We start from the raw sequence: 15946 nt of genomic DNA, 5'->3' as shown, positions 1-15946 counted from the left end.
ACATAAAAATCTGTTGAGGATAAATTTAACATGTTAAGATATTGCTCTGAGTTACTGACTACGGGCTGGACGATCGGGGTTCGATAGCCCACGGGGGCAGAGGATTATTCCTCTAGCCCCTGCGCAGTCCGGCTCTGGGGCCAACCCTATCCAATTGGTACCCGGGCCCTTTCCCTGCTGTAAAGCGCGTTTTACGATGTATCTCGTACTGATTCTTACACTAAATCGTAATTATTACATCGCTGATTTTAAATAAAAATTATAAATAAAGTCATCTCTGCAATTACGTTTGTTTTGTTAACACGAATTTGCTCCAATGAGATCGATGAATCGGTAAAAGCTGTTTGTGAAATGCAAACTTTTGCATATGCGAGTTTGCTCTTATGCAATTTAATTCCTGGCGCTTTAAACTTTCAAAGGACTAATTTAATCTCTGCGGAGGTACCGGGGTTATTTTTACTACGCGATTTTCTATAGGTCGGCGTCTTACGTGAATGCAACTATCGCATAACAGCAGAGATGACTGTAAACATCAATCACATGAAGTAATCGCAGTCAATCGCGGGGACCAACGAATTGCCGATTGTAAGTGTATAAAATATTTTTTTTTAAATTCCCATTATTTTATTTACGTTATTTCAGAGCTTCAAATGTAATGCCATTACATTACTCGTCAATGTTTGGGTGCTGGGAACGTATGTCATTGACTTCCCATTGATTTACATTATAAAAGAGTTTCAATTTACGCCGGTTCATCCAGGAACGCATCCCCAGCGTAAATCGAGGGCTACCTGTATTGCTTTTTAGAAAATACAAACTTCATTGTTTTCAAAGAGGGAAAGCTCGATTTTTGTAACAGTTTACTCCAGCCAATGAAGTAACTTGCACGCCCCAGAAGAAATGTTCTTTCGGACCAATTATATCTGAATCATTTACAGTAATCTACTGAAAATGATCCGCCATACTTTAGTTGGCTTTAAGATCTCCAGAAGGTCACTTGCAGTATTAAGTCTGCAGGCGTCCTGGTCAGATAATGCCCAGGTTAAATACATTTCGGGCTTTCTCTGGGTTTTTTAAGCAAATAAAAGATTATTTGTAGTTGCGTTCATTTTATGCTCGTGAAATAGTCGGTTTCCGGAAACAAATCCCACTGACTTGATTTTCTCGTGAATTTTTATAGCCCCCCCCCCCCTCCCCAGAAAGAGATCTAAACATCATCTTACAGACTTGGTAATATCCGATATTTTTTATAAATTCCTTAAGCTCTAAAATAACCTCATGTTCAAAGAGCGTCCGTTAATAATTCATTTAGAGATAACTGATGAGGAAAACGTAGACCCTGCCAAAGCGGGACAAATGCTGGGGGGGGGGGGGGAGAAGATTACTGATATTTATGAATTAAGAACACGTATTAATGATATGATAGTCTGGGCGGATTGGAGATAGATGGGACTTTTTTCTTGGTTTGGTGGGGTACGGGTGGCATATTTGAAGATAGACTTCGGGCTAGGACGAGCCAAATGGTTATCGGGCCGGGTACAATTCAAAAATGTCGGCTCGTGCCTCTACCTCACACACTCTGCCCCGGAATCCTGTGTAGTCGTTTGATACCCATAAGACCGATTATATTTACGTGTTTGCACTTCGACCAATCCGTCACCGAACACATGACGTCAGCGGGAAGAGGTCAATGTATCAGACCGACCGTCGGTTGTACATTTTCAATGGCACTGATAAATTTAATGGGCTTTGTGATGAAGAGCTTAAAATTTGCAACTATTATTCGTCAAGTAGAGGCGAATAAGGTGGGCGGAGCGTATAGCATGAATTGCGGGGGGGGGGCCTTGAAAAATGCGCACATTTTCGTTGGAAGACCTGAACGGGGAAATGACTTGGGGAAGTAGGTTTTGATCTGAGGATAATATTAAGGTGGATCTTAAACAAGAAAAATGTAAAGGAAGGAACTTAGGAAAATACGAGGCTGTGTGGGACCCACAGCCGATCTCGAAGTCGTGGTGAAACGAAAATCGAAAGTCGTTTCTCTCAAAGGGCTCTTCTCCGTCTAGTTAGTATCAAGACGTACCAACCGTACAGACAGATATTGGAGAATGGGTATTGAGCTTTGTGGTTGACTGTACTTAGCCCCCCCTGCCACATATCACACTAATTCACTTTATTCAACAGAATAGACGAGAATATGGCAATATAATTTAAAAAGTTATGGTTGGTAGCCAAGTCACTGATGGTTTGCACCTGAATGGTCAGTGTGACCACAAATGGTTGCCAGTGCAGCCGATAACATGGGTCAGTCTTCCGACGGATGAGACACCAAATAATTAACACGAACATTGATTGATTAATGGCAGCACGGGCAATCGGCGTTCGTGTGGGTGTGAATAAAATCGTTGATATGTCCATTGATAGATGACAGCCGTTATCGAGATAAATATGGCAGAGTATGTAGTTCGTAGGACTGCCGAAAGATGGAAGACGCGACAGACAGACAGAAGTGTCGCATGAAGTGTTCTTCACTTGCGATAGAGCGTTAACTGAGAATATCTGAAAGTGTGCTTGATTGATTGATAACCTTTTCCGCCCGTTTCGTAACTGCCTGTGTGTTGCAACTGTTTCCGTTCTTAAGGAAAAACAAAAACGCATCTGAGCGTCACATCTGCCAGGGTTCAAGGGTTGCCTCCTTATGTGCTTCAAGGCGAAGATAAATCTTCCTCTATGATCAGGATTTGCAACTGGTAAGCTGCGTGGCGTAATATTTGCTGCTCTGCAACTACCAGCGTGGAGATGCCACGGACGTGTGAAGTATTTTGTTTCAATGCCTTGTTTCCTCGAGACAAGAGTTTAAAAATTAAAATCAAGTAATAACTGCGTTACAGAAAAAGTAATATCACTAGTTATCTTTGCTTAATTAAAGACTATAATACGATTTTATTCATTTAAATATCAGACATGATCTCATGTCGAAGCCTAAAATCCCTTAACAGGAGTAAATGATCATCGACCAACCAGAATTGCTTACGCGTACAAATATTTATCACAAACTGCTGATTCTACCTACTCATAAAGGTACAATTTGGCTGCACGCGACAGAGACAAGCGACCGAGGCAGGCGACAGAGTTACGAGACCGAGACTGATCGCTTCCTGTCTGCTCTCTGTACAATCGTATGAAGTACAATTACGAGCGCGAGACAAAGACAGGCGACAGAGACAAAGCATAGGAGACCGCTCTCGGACCAGTAGTGTTTCGCGACGGGCTCAGGCAGCACGTGTGTTGTTGAGTAAAATAATGGCAGAAATTAAATTTACTGGTGTCCAAGATGAGTAATTGGTAGAATTAGTAGCAGAAAACCGACCACCGACAGAAAGACCCTTCTTCGCGTCTGGTCTTGAATATTGAACTCATAGGTTTTCTTTGTTTCTTTCGCAACAAATAACACAGCAACACATCATCTTCTTCGAGTAAACTTTTTAGAAGCATTTTTGTACTAATTTTTCACAGAATATGTGCACGTATGTCTCAACAAAACAAAGAAAACAAACACTTTGCCGCATGTCTCGGTCGTCACCTCAAAAGTGTGTGGCGACAAGCTGCGATGTGTCCGTCTCCCGTCTCTGTCGCCTGCCTCGGTCGCGTGCAGCCAAATTGTACCTTAAGATGCAGTGTCCGGGGTCTCACCTTTAACCCTTTGCATACCAGCTGGCCGATCCATCGTCCGAAGCAGTAGCTGTTAAGCCAAGAATTCGGCCGATCCGTCGTTACCTACCATATCTGATGTTTCAACTACATACAAGGCTCCCAGATGGGAACACAAGGCTGAATCAGATAGTTTATACCATAGTTCATGTTTTGATCTACATATCGATCCTCTAAGCCAACAAAAAATATTTTTTTGAACAAATCAAATTCGTTGAGCTCGGAAGTGGACCTCGTGGCGTGCTTACAATGATTGCTTGTGGATTTCGCTGTATTTTGGTAAGATAAGTGTTTAGCCTTGTAATTGTGTTTTTGTTGACGTTTATATAGTGCTTATGATATCGTTTCGTTATTTTCCTTAGTTTATTGTATATAGGTATAGTTTTTTTTTATATATATTTATTTCTCACTTCGGCAATGGCTGCTGCAAGTTCAAGAATGGATGGAGCCGATATTTTGGATTATTTGGATACTATAGATAGTGATATTATTGGGTGTCTGAATGTACTGAAAGTGATGACTGTGCTGCTGACACTATGTACGGCATTGAATTTCAGCGTGCATTGTTTTACAAAAAGTTTTGTAGTTCAGGAACAGATTACAGTACAGACACCAAACTCATATCAAATTATGCAGAAAGAAATGTTCTTTCTTGCAGGATGAATGATAAAGAAGGAAGACAAAACACAATTTATGATATTACCTCCTGAAAATGAAATTTATTTTGTAAATATTATTTTTCAATATTTCAAAAAAAAAAATTAAGCTAACTATAATATTAGGATATATGAGATATTTGTTTTCCTAATCTACAGTATTTAGTGTATAAGTGTGATTTTTTTCATATGCATGTGTGTAAAATTCTTATCTTGGTGAATTTTTTTACATTTGAAGTTGTAAATACGTGAAAATTGGCCTCGGTGTTTTCAACAGGATTTTGCAAATAGGCTTCGGGGTTAAAAGGGTTAAGGTCTTGCTACTTGGGGGAATATAGGGGCGGAAGTGGGCCCTAAGTAAAGGGTTATCGGCAGAAATCAGCGGTTCCTAGCACATAGAAAGTGTGGTTGTAGTAATATTCTCGTCAAAATAAATTGCTTATCGCTTGCGGGTGTACATAACGGCGATGCATTGTTTTGAAGCGATACCATTGTTCAGTATTTCGTAGCGAAAAGTTTAGAACTCTTTGCACTTACCAAGATCCGATACGTTAAAGGCACGGATGCCCCCCCCCCCCCAGGCACCCCCACCCTGTCTCCAACCCGCTCACCCATTTAAAAGCAGTTCAACTTTCTAAAAACTTGGACTCAATTGTTAAAACGTTATTTCCACGAACAGTATTGCGAAAAAGCGTAATTCTTAAAGCAAGAGTGAAACAAAAAGCAACCTACAACAACAAATATGGCGTCACTTGGTTTCAGCAATATAGGGCGGTAACACAGGCTCTGTGATTTATTGTTCTGTGCACATTGTTACGAAACGTATTTGGGTTGCTACTAATTAACTCGTTTGACTCCCACGAGGGTCACCGGTTGGTTGATCGCGTTAGTATAAATATCAGCATCGCTTGAACCAGCCGGGGGGGGGGGGGGTCATAGGATTATCGTCTTGCGTAGGCACAGTCTTTATTTAGCGAAATAATTTACAACTAACAACACAGCTTTGACGGGGAAGATGCATGAGTTTTTGTAAGAGACAAATGACACGTGGTTCATACAGTTTTGAGTTATGATTTGTTTTTTGTTGTTTTGTTTGTTGAAGGGGAACGTCACCTTTGGGTCACTGTTTGAAATTTATGCAGAGAAAAAAAAACATCGCTCGGAAAGTAAAATGTATTGACAAAAAAGGAAACAAAAAACTATTTTAAATTAAGAAAGCGAAATATAAACAAATGAAACAGACTGTGGCGCCCCTGGCGACATATTCATGCCCTTGTCATTTATGCAAGCTGCTATAAAGAAGTTACGCGCGAATGTCTTGTGTCTGTCACAGTTCGTCCAGGATTGAAGACATACGCTGTTGTTACATCCAGTGGGAACACTTTCATGAAGAGAAATTTCCCGTTGCTGAGGACTAGTGCCAGAGTAATTTCAAGACGTCACTCAAATTTTTATAAATGTTCTACCCGTTTCTTTCGATGTTATTTTTTATGCTATTCTACGGATATCCGAAGATGGCTGTCTTCTGGGTTCTTGCACCGTGTAGTGTGGTAGCATAAATCGTCCTGATGATGGAGGCAGTAACCACCTCCGAAACGCCGGTAAACTTCTACCAGACTGCACGGCACAACGACCCAGAAGACACCCATCTTCAGACTCGCCTTTTGTATTATACAGTAACACAGTTTATTGCAGCATTATCTCGTTAAATCGCATATTTACAAAATTTTCGTTTAAATTAAAATTAAAATTAAAATTAAACTCGAAAATATCTTCACGGCGACGGAATCCAGGTTCGTGCCAAACGCAGCAGCACGGAACCGACCTCCGGACTCCATACCCCGCCGCCACAGCCTCGTTCGAATTTCGTGCTTCCAGCGTCGCCATCGTCAGACTTAATTCTTATATCGGGAATGGACTTCCTGAAATGATTTTTATATCTCGGACCGTCCTGCTAAAATTCTGTCTGCATTTGATCTCCCTATGCGTGCTACACGGGTCACTTAGTATAGTGAAGATAGTGAAATCTAGGAGGCTCCGATGGGCTTGACATGTAGCACGCATGGGGGGGAGGAGGACAGGGGTACATACAGGATTTTGGTAGGGAATCCTGAAAAACGACCACTGGTCAGACCAAGAAGGAGATGGGAGGATAACATCAAGATGGATCTTAGGGAGGTGGGATGTGAGGATGGCAAATGGATGGAGTTGGCTCAGGATCGTTTCCGGTGCCAGGCTTTGGTGTTGTCGGTGTTGAACCTGTGGGTTCTGCTGCTGCATGCTACACGTCCTGCCCATATGATTCTCTTTGATTTGGTCAATTTTCATATGTAACTTCTATCACAGAAAGTAGGCCTGATAAAAACTGTACAGTTGTTTTCAGCATCGTAATTTACTGAAATTCGGACGTGTGGTTAGAAGTAAAAATGTTTGAAGACACGGAAGTACGCACTGATACTGTAGTAGGGATTCGAATCTGAGACCGCACCAATGAACTTGGACACAGTTGTCGCCTGCGAGATAAATGAAATTAAAGACGGAAACATGAAGCAACTTTCTAATCGCTCTGTAGCACAGATTTCCGATCTCCGTAAGGTAAACAGGGGATTCCCTGGTACTGATTACCGTTATAGGTGGCAGCACTTTATCTGCTGACCTTCAGTTCGGTGAGATCGTGGGTGATCGATCATTAACACTTGTCCTTCAGATGTCAGGACTAAACACTTTAAATAATTAGTACTTCTTAATTAACAATTTCTGAACCCGGACACCTTTGTCAGTGTGCTGCCTGGCTAGGGGCGAAGCGACTGGGGTTCACTGCACTGCACATCATATGCCTCACATAGCCCCCTCTCAAAGGAAATCGGGGATAACGCGGCCGAAGCTTGAAGCTGACCACTCGCCTGTATCCAATGTCGAGTTTAAAACGCATGGCGCTTTACCTCCACTCCCCCATACGTCTTTATGGTATAGTGCTGAGGCATAAGGATTCTTGGTCTTTAATTAAGTTATGTAATACGCATGTTTGTTTATTTGCCGCTAACTGAGAGAAGCCCTCCAGTTGCGAGGGGCTTACACAGAGTAGTAGAAAACTTGCATGCTCTAAGACAAAAGTAAAACAAAAGACAAATTCCACACTTCTAACTAACTATCTAGATGGCTTACCGAACCCGAATGTTCATCACCGAATTAACCAAAGCCCTCCACCGGACCCTGTCCTGGGCCAACAAAATCTAGTTTCCTTCAACTCCTATCTCCCATAGATCCCGCCTGAGATTATCCTCCCATCTACGTCTAGGTCTCCCCAGCGGCCTCTTCCCCTCAGGATTACCAACCAGTACCCGGTGCACACCTCTTGTCCCATCCATGCGCGCTACATGCCCAGCCCATTTCATTCTTCTCGACTTAATCACCCTGACAATACTGGGGGAGGAGTACAGATTTTTAAGCTCGTCATTGTGCAGTTTTCTCCACGCCCCATCGTCTTCCCTCTTAGGCCCAAATAACCTCCTCAACACCCGATTCTCAAACACCTGCAATCTATGTTCCTCCCTCTGAGTGAGAGACCATGTGTAATATTGATCTTCTGTTTGTTTAAGATCTTTCAGGGATGCTTGGATGTCGAAAATGATCTAAGTCATTTAATGAAGCTGTAAAGACTTTATTTCAATTCTCAAGTTCAATAATAAGTATAGATTTAAAGATGTGCAGAATCCAGGAATGAGAGTATGTGTGAGAGTGCTTCTTGGGTCTTGGTGACCGCCTATTTATTATGAAGCTAGGGTGTGGCACTTAGGACCATCCCGTCACATGAGTTGGTCTCATGCTCCTTCTGATGACCATAAATGGTAATGTTTGCTGCCACTGTGAATGAACTCATCAGATTTTAGGGAAGTGGACTTTCTCCCTCGCTCTAATCAAGTCGGTCACCAATGTCACGGTCACCAATGTCAAGAAGGCCTCTCTGGATTTGGTATAGTAATGTGACAATCACAATTGTGTAGTAACATTCTAAATACATTACATAACATTTAAAACATACAAGGATAAGGATACAATATTCCTATTACACCTCCCTTCTTCAAAAAAGGATTGATGTTCATAATTGCATAAATTCTTTTCTATCGGAAGAACTTTTTATTTCTAATGCGCTTGGCAACAGGTTCTGGTTCATCGTGTTGCTCAAATTCGTGAGGTATTACTGATAGGGATGCAGAGGATTTCATAGGTTGGTTTTCTATAATTGCAACATCCTTGTCTGTAGAATTATTACCTGGAATTCTACTAAAACGTGCCCTGAAATAGTCAGGGTGGTTAACAGTAATAGTGTTTGTTATCATATTTGTACATTGGTCAACACATTTACCTGGGGTACACAATTTCCAAGATTTCCAAAAACAGTTCCTACAACATCGGCAATAACAACAACAACAACACAGAATTATTCCTATGATTACAAACCATGAAAGTGCAAGTGTCCAAGAACTTGTTACAGTATACCAGTAGTTATAGGTTAGTTGTTCTTCTTCACTGATGAGTTTTTCTACTTCATCTGCTTTTATACTGGCTAATCTTAGGTCATCTTGAGATGAGAGAATGTCAACAAGGGGTACATGTAGGGGTATATTTTGAATATCTGCTGTGTGTTTCTCATCATCAAAGCAGCAGTCAAAATTTACTTCTGCGATTGGTACAATATCGTTAGAAGAATTACTGGTCCTGCTACTCATCGCATACAATGTTACATATGCTGAATAACCTTTACATCCTGGTTGTAAGGTTAAAATACCTGTGTCTCGAAGTTTAATGGTTTTGGTGAAGTTTGGACATAGTACAGTAAATGTCTCTTCCTGAGGGGAAACATATATCCATTGGTTGCTCATGTGTAGAGGTATCCAAAAAGTATGTGCAAGTTTTACAATTCTAAGATTACAATTTTCGGGAACCTTTTTTGTAGATGGATGAAGAAGTGAAGCTTTGCAATCCATTCCTTGCACATAGGTGTAAATTGGTATTTCCTTTTTACATACAAAGTGCAATTCGTTAGGTTGAAAACATAGTTGTAGTTCATTACTCGTCAATTTACCATAGTGTTGATGCATAGAGTCACTGAAAATAAATTCTTTATGGAAATCAATAAAATGATACAATGCATCCATTCGCTTTGAAGGGAAAGGGAGAAGTTTGTATAAGTGGTATTGAGTGGGTGATATTAAGGGAATGTTTAGGACATATACCAGATAGTTTTTATAAGAATAGGCAATAGGAATGATTACTTTTTGTAATTCAGAAAAAGGAAAGTTAGGATATTCCAGTCCGCTTGGCAGGCCTCCTATTTTCATCATTTGTTTAACCCTCATGGGTGATATTAACTGTGGTTGTACCACCCCTGTTTCCGCATGTACCAGCGCGTCTACTATAATCTCAAATGCATGCTGACTTTCTTCAATTCCCCTTTGGATCAGTCTAAATTGTTCTTCCAAAAGGTTTATGTTGGTGATTTCGTCGTTTAAGAATTGAATGTCTTTTCCTGTTCTAGATGCTAACAGTTCTAGGTTCTCTTTTAATTTCTGCTCATTTACATGTACTTTCTGAATAGTTTGATTCACATTAAGTATTGTGGATTTGATGACAATCATTTGTTCTCTAGCTACATGTAGAAAGTCTTTTTGTCGCTGCTCTAGTTCACTAATATGTTTGTTATATGTTTTGGCATCTGCTTCTGTCAGAGTTCCGAATAAGACTTTTTCTATATCCCCAATGAAATTTAGAACTCCTCGTTTCTTCCTTCTGTTGCTAATTTCTGTATCTATATATTGAGCTATTATGTCCTTCAATTGATCGATTTGTTTTGACTTTGATACCATATATTGACCAAAATTTTGACAATCTGTTAAGTGAAACCATGGTTGATTTTTTTGTTTCCTGCAGTATTCTCTTACCCTTGTGAAATGTTTTTTTGTATTTTTCCACAAATCCTTAGATGGCGTTAGATCAATATACGTGACTACTTTCCATTTTGTAGGATAGAATGAGATAGTGCCTACCTCATCAAAGTATATACCAGTTTTAGATTTTACTTCTTTGAGCTCTTGAGCTGTTAGTAGATTATCTATACACCATAGCAAGAGTATGCTAGTTATCCAAATCTTAATCTGCATGCTTCCTTTTTCTCTCTCCCTTTTTTTTTTATCCTGAAACAGAAGAAAAATAGGGCTTTAACCTATTTTTGTGTACCTCATGATGTTTTCATTTTCCCAGCTCCTGAATAACAACATTTGAATTTCTGTCTTCTATGACTTCGAACGGTCCCTTCCATATTGCATCTAATTTATGTTTATTTTCTACCTTTAATAATACTAAATCACCTTTGTCATAAAAGGCGTAGTCTTGTGGACCTCTCTCCTGTTGTTTAAGTTTGTGCGTTTGTAACCTATCTTTGGCTACCCTAAATGTATCTTGTAGGTGACTCTTCAAATTCATGACAAATTCATCATAGTTATACTGAGGTGTTCCTGGTTTTTGTAATACACCTGGTAGGTTTGCTATATGCCCAAATAGCATTTCGTAAGGGGTAAATTTAGTAATTGAATGTGGTGTTGTGTTATACGCAAAGGTTGCGAATTTAACCCACTTATGCCATTGATCATTTTTCTCATGACAAAAGCATCTCAAATAGTTAACTAAAGTTTTATGGGTCCTCTCTAGTGCTCCATTGCTCTCAGGATGATAGGCAGTTGTATTTAATTTCTCAATTTTTAGAAGTTTACAAACTCTCTTAAAAACATCACTCATAAAATTTGCTCCTTGGTCTGTGAGGATTTGATTTGGTATTCCGTATATCAAAATGACGTGTTCAATAAATTTCTCGCTAACCTCCTCTGCTGTTTGGGATTCCATTGGTACTGCGATTAAATACTTACTTAAATTGTCTTGACCTGTTAAAATGTATTTGTGTCCTTCATCTGTGAGTGGTAATGGACCTACAATATCTAAACAAAGTTTTTCCCATGGGGAATCCATTGTATCCGTTATTGTTAATTGATTTCGGTATTTTCTACCCTGTTGTTTTTGTTTTTGGCATACCTGACAATTTTGAATAAATTCTTTTACGTCGGATTCCATTCCTTCCCATTGAATGTATAGTTTAATTCTTTCCACGGTTCGCGTGATTCCTTGGTGCCCTCCTATTGGACAATTGTGCATCTCCTTAATAATATTGTCCTTCCTTTCTTTAGTTATTTCATTGGAAGTAGCTACACAGCTAATGGGGTTTCTACTCAAACTATCGGCATTACAATGTCTTTTCCCTGCCCTATGTATAATTTCATAATCATATTCCTCTAGTAATAATTTCCATCTAATTAGTCTCGAACTGGGGTCTTTAACGTTGAAGATCCAAATTAACCCTTTATGATCCGTCACTATTTGAAACTTTCTTCCAAATACGTAGGGTCGGAAATGTTTACATGACCAAACTACGGCTAAAAGTTCCTTTTCGGTTGTAGAATAATTTAATTCAGCTTGATTAAGTGTCCTGCTGGCGTAGCTTATTGGCTTATCTTGACCTAATTTTCCCTGGCTTAGTATTGCTCCTACGGCATAACCACTAGCATCAGTAGTGATGATGAAGGGTTTTGTGAAATCGGGGTATTGTAACAACGGTGCGCTACTTAGTTTAGTTTGTAACATTTCAAAACTATTCTGTTCTCTTTCATTCCATGTCCAAGGTGTCTCTTTCTTTAATAGATTGGTAAGAGGTCTGGCAATGGCACTAAAATCATTAATAAACTTACGGTAATATCCTGCTAGTCCTAGAAAGGATTTTATATCTTTTGGATTTTTAGGTATAGGGAACTTCAGTACTGCTTCTGTTTTCTTTGGGTCTGGCTTAACACCGTCTGGGGTTACTACGTGCCCTAGGTAAGTTAGTTCTTGTTTCAGAAAATTACATTTATCCGGTTCGATTTTAAGATTGTATTCCCTTAATTTGGAAAATACTTGTCTGAGTTTTTCGTTATGTTCTGTTAAAGATTCTCCTATGACCAAAATATCATCCATGTAAACTAAAGATTTGGTACCTAAAAGTTCTCCTAAAATATTATCCATCATTCGTTGAAACGTACTTGGTGCTGATTTCAGTCCGAATGACATACGTTTGTACTCATAATGACCTTTTGGTGTGCTGAAGGCCGTTTTACACTGATCTTCTCTAGCAGTTGGTACTTGCAGATATCCGCTAGCACAATCGAGCGCCGTAAAATATCGTGCTCGTCCTAATTTGTCTAATATGTCCTGGATATTTGGTAAAGGATAACTATCTCCTACCGTAACTTCATTTAATTTACGAAAGTCGATACAAAGTCTCCATTTTCTTTCTCCTGATGCATCTATCTTTTTCGGAACCACTATTAAAGGGAAGTTCCATTCACTTTTACTTGGTGTTATCACATCGTCTTTCAACATTTGATCTACCTGGTTTGCAATTTCCTTCTGATGTGCTTCTGGTAATCTATAATTTTTTAAAGTGATGGCCCTACCTTTGGGAATTTCGGGCGTTGGTATAATATGCTCCGCTGCTGTTGTACTACTCAATTTATCTCCTGGTAGTTTAAAAATATCTACGAATTCTTCGCAGATTTTGCGTATTTCCTCACTTCCTTCATTAATGTGTTCTAACCTTAATTTCTGGTATAGCAATCGTAACTTTTCCAGTTTTGATTTTTGGTCTATATGAATTTTCTCTGCCTGCCGTCCTGGAGGTTTACTTAACGTAGGTGAGCATGTTATCTGTATTGGATTACTACTTTTATTTAATACCATACAATAATAGGTATTATTTTCACATAAAATCATACTTGACGCACATACTAAATTAGTTTGAAATTCTTGGTGGTCAATGAAACGAGTACCTTTTTCAGGAGTTCTGAATTTAACAACCTTTTCAGTTAACGGTTCTATGATGGGACCCAACTGATAATTTTTTAATCTTAACCAAGTTTGTCCTAAAATGAGGTCTAAACCTTTAGGTAGAGTTTCAACAACATAACATTCGTGAGACAGAGATTCCAATGTGTCATTCGTTGAGAGTTGAATTTTACCTTTTACCTTCATTTTGTTTCCTGTGATACCCTGTATCACGAATTGAGATTTTGTCCCAATTTTTCTTTCTTAGTGAATCCTCTTTCACTAATGAAATTTCCGAACCTGTATCTAATAAAGCGAGACCTATCTCGCCTTTTAGATCTGGACTGAGAACATATCGTTCAAAATCCCCTAATTGTGTTTCGAAGACGTCTCCTCGAAATCCCTGATTATTGCTGCAACCTGCCTGTACCTTGGTCTGTTCGGGTTGCACAAACAGCCCTACTGTCTGTTTCCCTGGTTGCTGCTTCCTCCTAATTGATTACCCCTAAGTCGGCAATCCTTTGTTTCGTGCCCTGTTTTCTTACAGGTACGGCATATTGGTTTGTTTCTACAATCCTTTGCCATGTGGCCCTTGCCCTGGCACCTATAGCATTGTACTGACTGAATCATATTAGATTCTCGCTTGACATTTTGTTTTCTATCTTGCGGGTATTTGTCATTACTTTTCTGATTCCATAATTGTCCCTGACCTATTTGTTGAGTTTTGAACCTTTGTGATTTGCATTCACTTTCTTCTTGCAGAGCTGTCTCTACTAATTGAGCCAACGAGACATTTTCCCCTTTTGTTTTTACTATGTATTTCACTCGCTCATCTCTTAATCCAGCTACGAAAGTGCCTTTCAAAAATTCTCCCACTAATGCACTGGACCCTTCAAGCAGATTTCCTCCTATTTGTCTTTCAAGTCTAGCCATTCTGTTTCTAACCTCACTATATAAGTCGGTACCCAATGTATCTATTCTTGAGCCCCACTGTGATACAGATTCTGTTTGTCCTTGTCTAGCTACGAATAAATTTCCAGCATAGTATTCTAAGGTTCGTCTAACTGCATAATTTTCTTCTAAAATTTGTCTTATCTCTTTCCAAGTAGTAAGTTGTCTTGCAAGAATCTTTTCCTTGGCGTCTCCTAAAATTTTCGATTCTACAAATCTAAGCAATATGGGGTGCTTGTCTGGATGTACTAATTCAAAGGCTGCTTCTACTCCCTCGCAAAAAGGTCTTAACTCTTTTACGTTACCGTCAAATGGACATGATATCAATTTTAAAGCTTGAATCACCGGTATGTAATTATCATTCTGATGGTTTTCCTGGCCCCCTTCTGTCACTGTCTGAATATCGCGTTCCTCATCTGAGTCTGCCATAGTGGATTGGACTAACCTTTATGGAAAATTGAAGAGAAGGGTAGACAGGGCATCGAAGTTCGGTCCTTGATGTTCCTCGGAACGGGATCCTCTCGCGTCGAAAGCTGCTAACGGCTGGTTACAGTCGTATTCCCTCGGGCGCTACGGCTGCCGCTGGTGATAGCCCCTGGCTACGTTGAACTTGGATCTCGTCGTCTTGAATAACCCGGTGAAGGAGTTTGGCCAAAACTGCTTCCCTGGTCTCCTGCAGGCGTTGATCCTCGGATAGGCTCGGCTTCTCTGTCTCCAACCTCGGCTGGAGAAGGATTAGATTCCTCCTGCTCCAAGTTGACGATGCTCCAGTAGAGAATTGAATTTAAGACTTTACAAGCAATCCCACCTCGCTGCCACCATGTAATATTGATCTTCTGTTTGTTTAAGATCTTTCAGGGATGCTTGGATGTCGAAAATGATCTAAGTCATTTAATGAAGCTGTAAAGACTTTATTTCAATTCTCAAGTTCAATAATAAGTATAGATTTAAAGATGTGCAGAATCCAGGAATGAGAGTATGTGTGAGAGTGCTTCTTGGGTCTTGGTGACCGCCTATTTATTATGAAGCTAGGGTGTGGCACTTAGGACCATCCCGTCACATGAGTTGGTCTCATGCTCCTTCTGATGACCATAAATGGTAATGTTTGCTGCCACTGTGAATGAACTCATCAGATTTTAGGGAAGTGGACTTTCTCCCTCGCTCTAATCAAGTCGGTCACCAATGTCACGGTCACCAATGTCAAGAAGGCCTCTCTGGATTTGGTATAGTAATGTGACAATCACAATTGTGTAGTAACATTCTAAATACATTACATAACATTTAAAACATACAAGGATAAGGATACAATATTCCTATTACACATGGTTCGCACCCATACAAAACAACAGGCAAGATTATTGTTTTGATATACTTTAATCTTTTACACTTCTCTATACAATGCAAAAAGTAAAAAAATACTTTTCACGTTGAGGAACAATAATAATGGACCCAGGGCCCCTTTTTGAACAGGTCTTTCTATGTCGTGCACAATCTGAGTGTATTTAAAACTGCAGGTCGCGACCCGTCAGTGTGTAGTGGGATGTAATTTTCTGCGTCACGGCTTATGAGATAATGCGGCTTGGAACTGGTTGCTTCAAATTCACAAATTACCATTTAAACGCAGGAAATGTAAAAACAGATTTAAACTCTGCATAATTTTGTATTCAGGAAGCCTGTTCTTTGTCTGATACGCTTATCACCACGGCTAACTTCCTTCTCAT

General features: G+C 39.8%; 2 protein-coding genes across 3 annotated transcripts in view; one reads left to right on the top strand and one right to left on the bottom strand.

The window, feature by feature from the left end:
* Window positions 1-15946, bottom strand: part of Polr2L (DNA-directed RNA polymerases I, II, and III subunit Rpb10) — a 67072-nt gene that overhangs the window by 1855 nt on the left and 49271 nt on the right. The gene's annotated exons all lie outside the window — the stretch shown is intronic.
* The window catches only part of path (solute carrier family 36 member pathetic), a 63850-nt gene that overhangs the window by 3069 nt on the left and 44835 nt on the right, over window positions 1-15946 (top strand). The gene's annotated exons all lie outside the window — the stretch shown is intronic.

The sequence above is a fragment of the Zootermopsis nevadensis genome, unplaced genomic scaffold, assembly GCF_977971745.1.
Source record: "Zootermopsis nevadensis isolate Lab colony 2312 unplaced genomic scaffold, Znev_1.0 Znev_ptg000003l, whole genome shotgun sequence".
Taxonomy (NCBI): Eukaryota; Metazoa; Arthropoda; class Insecta; order Blattodea; family Termopsidae; genus Zootermopsis; species Zootermopsis nevadensis.
The sequence above is the reverse complement of the archived record's forward strand: the minus strand, read 5'-3'. Positions and strand labels throughout refer to the sequence as shown.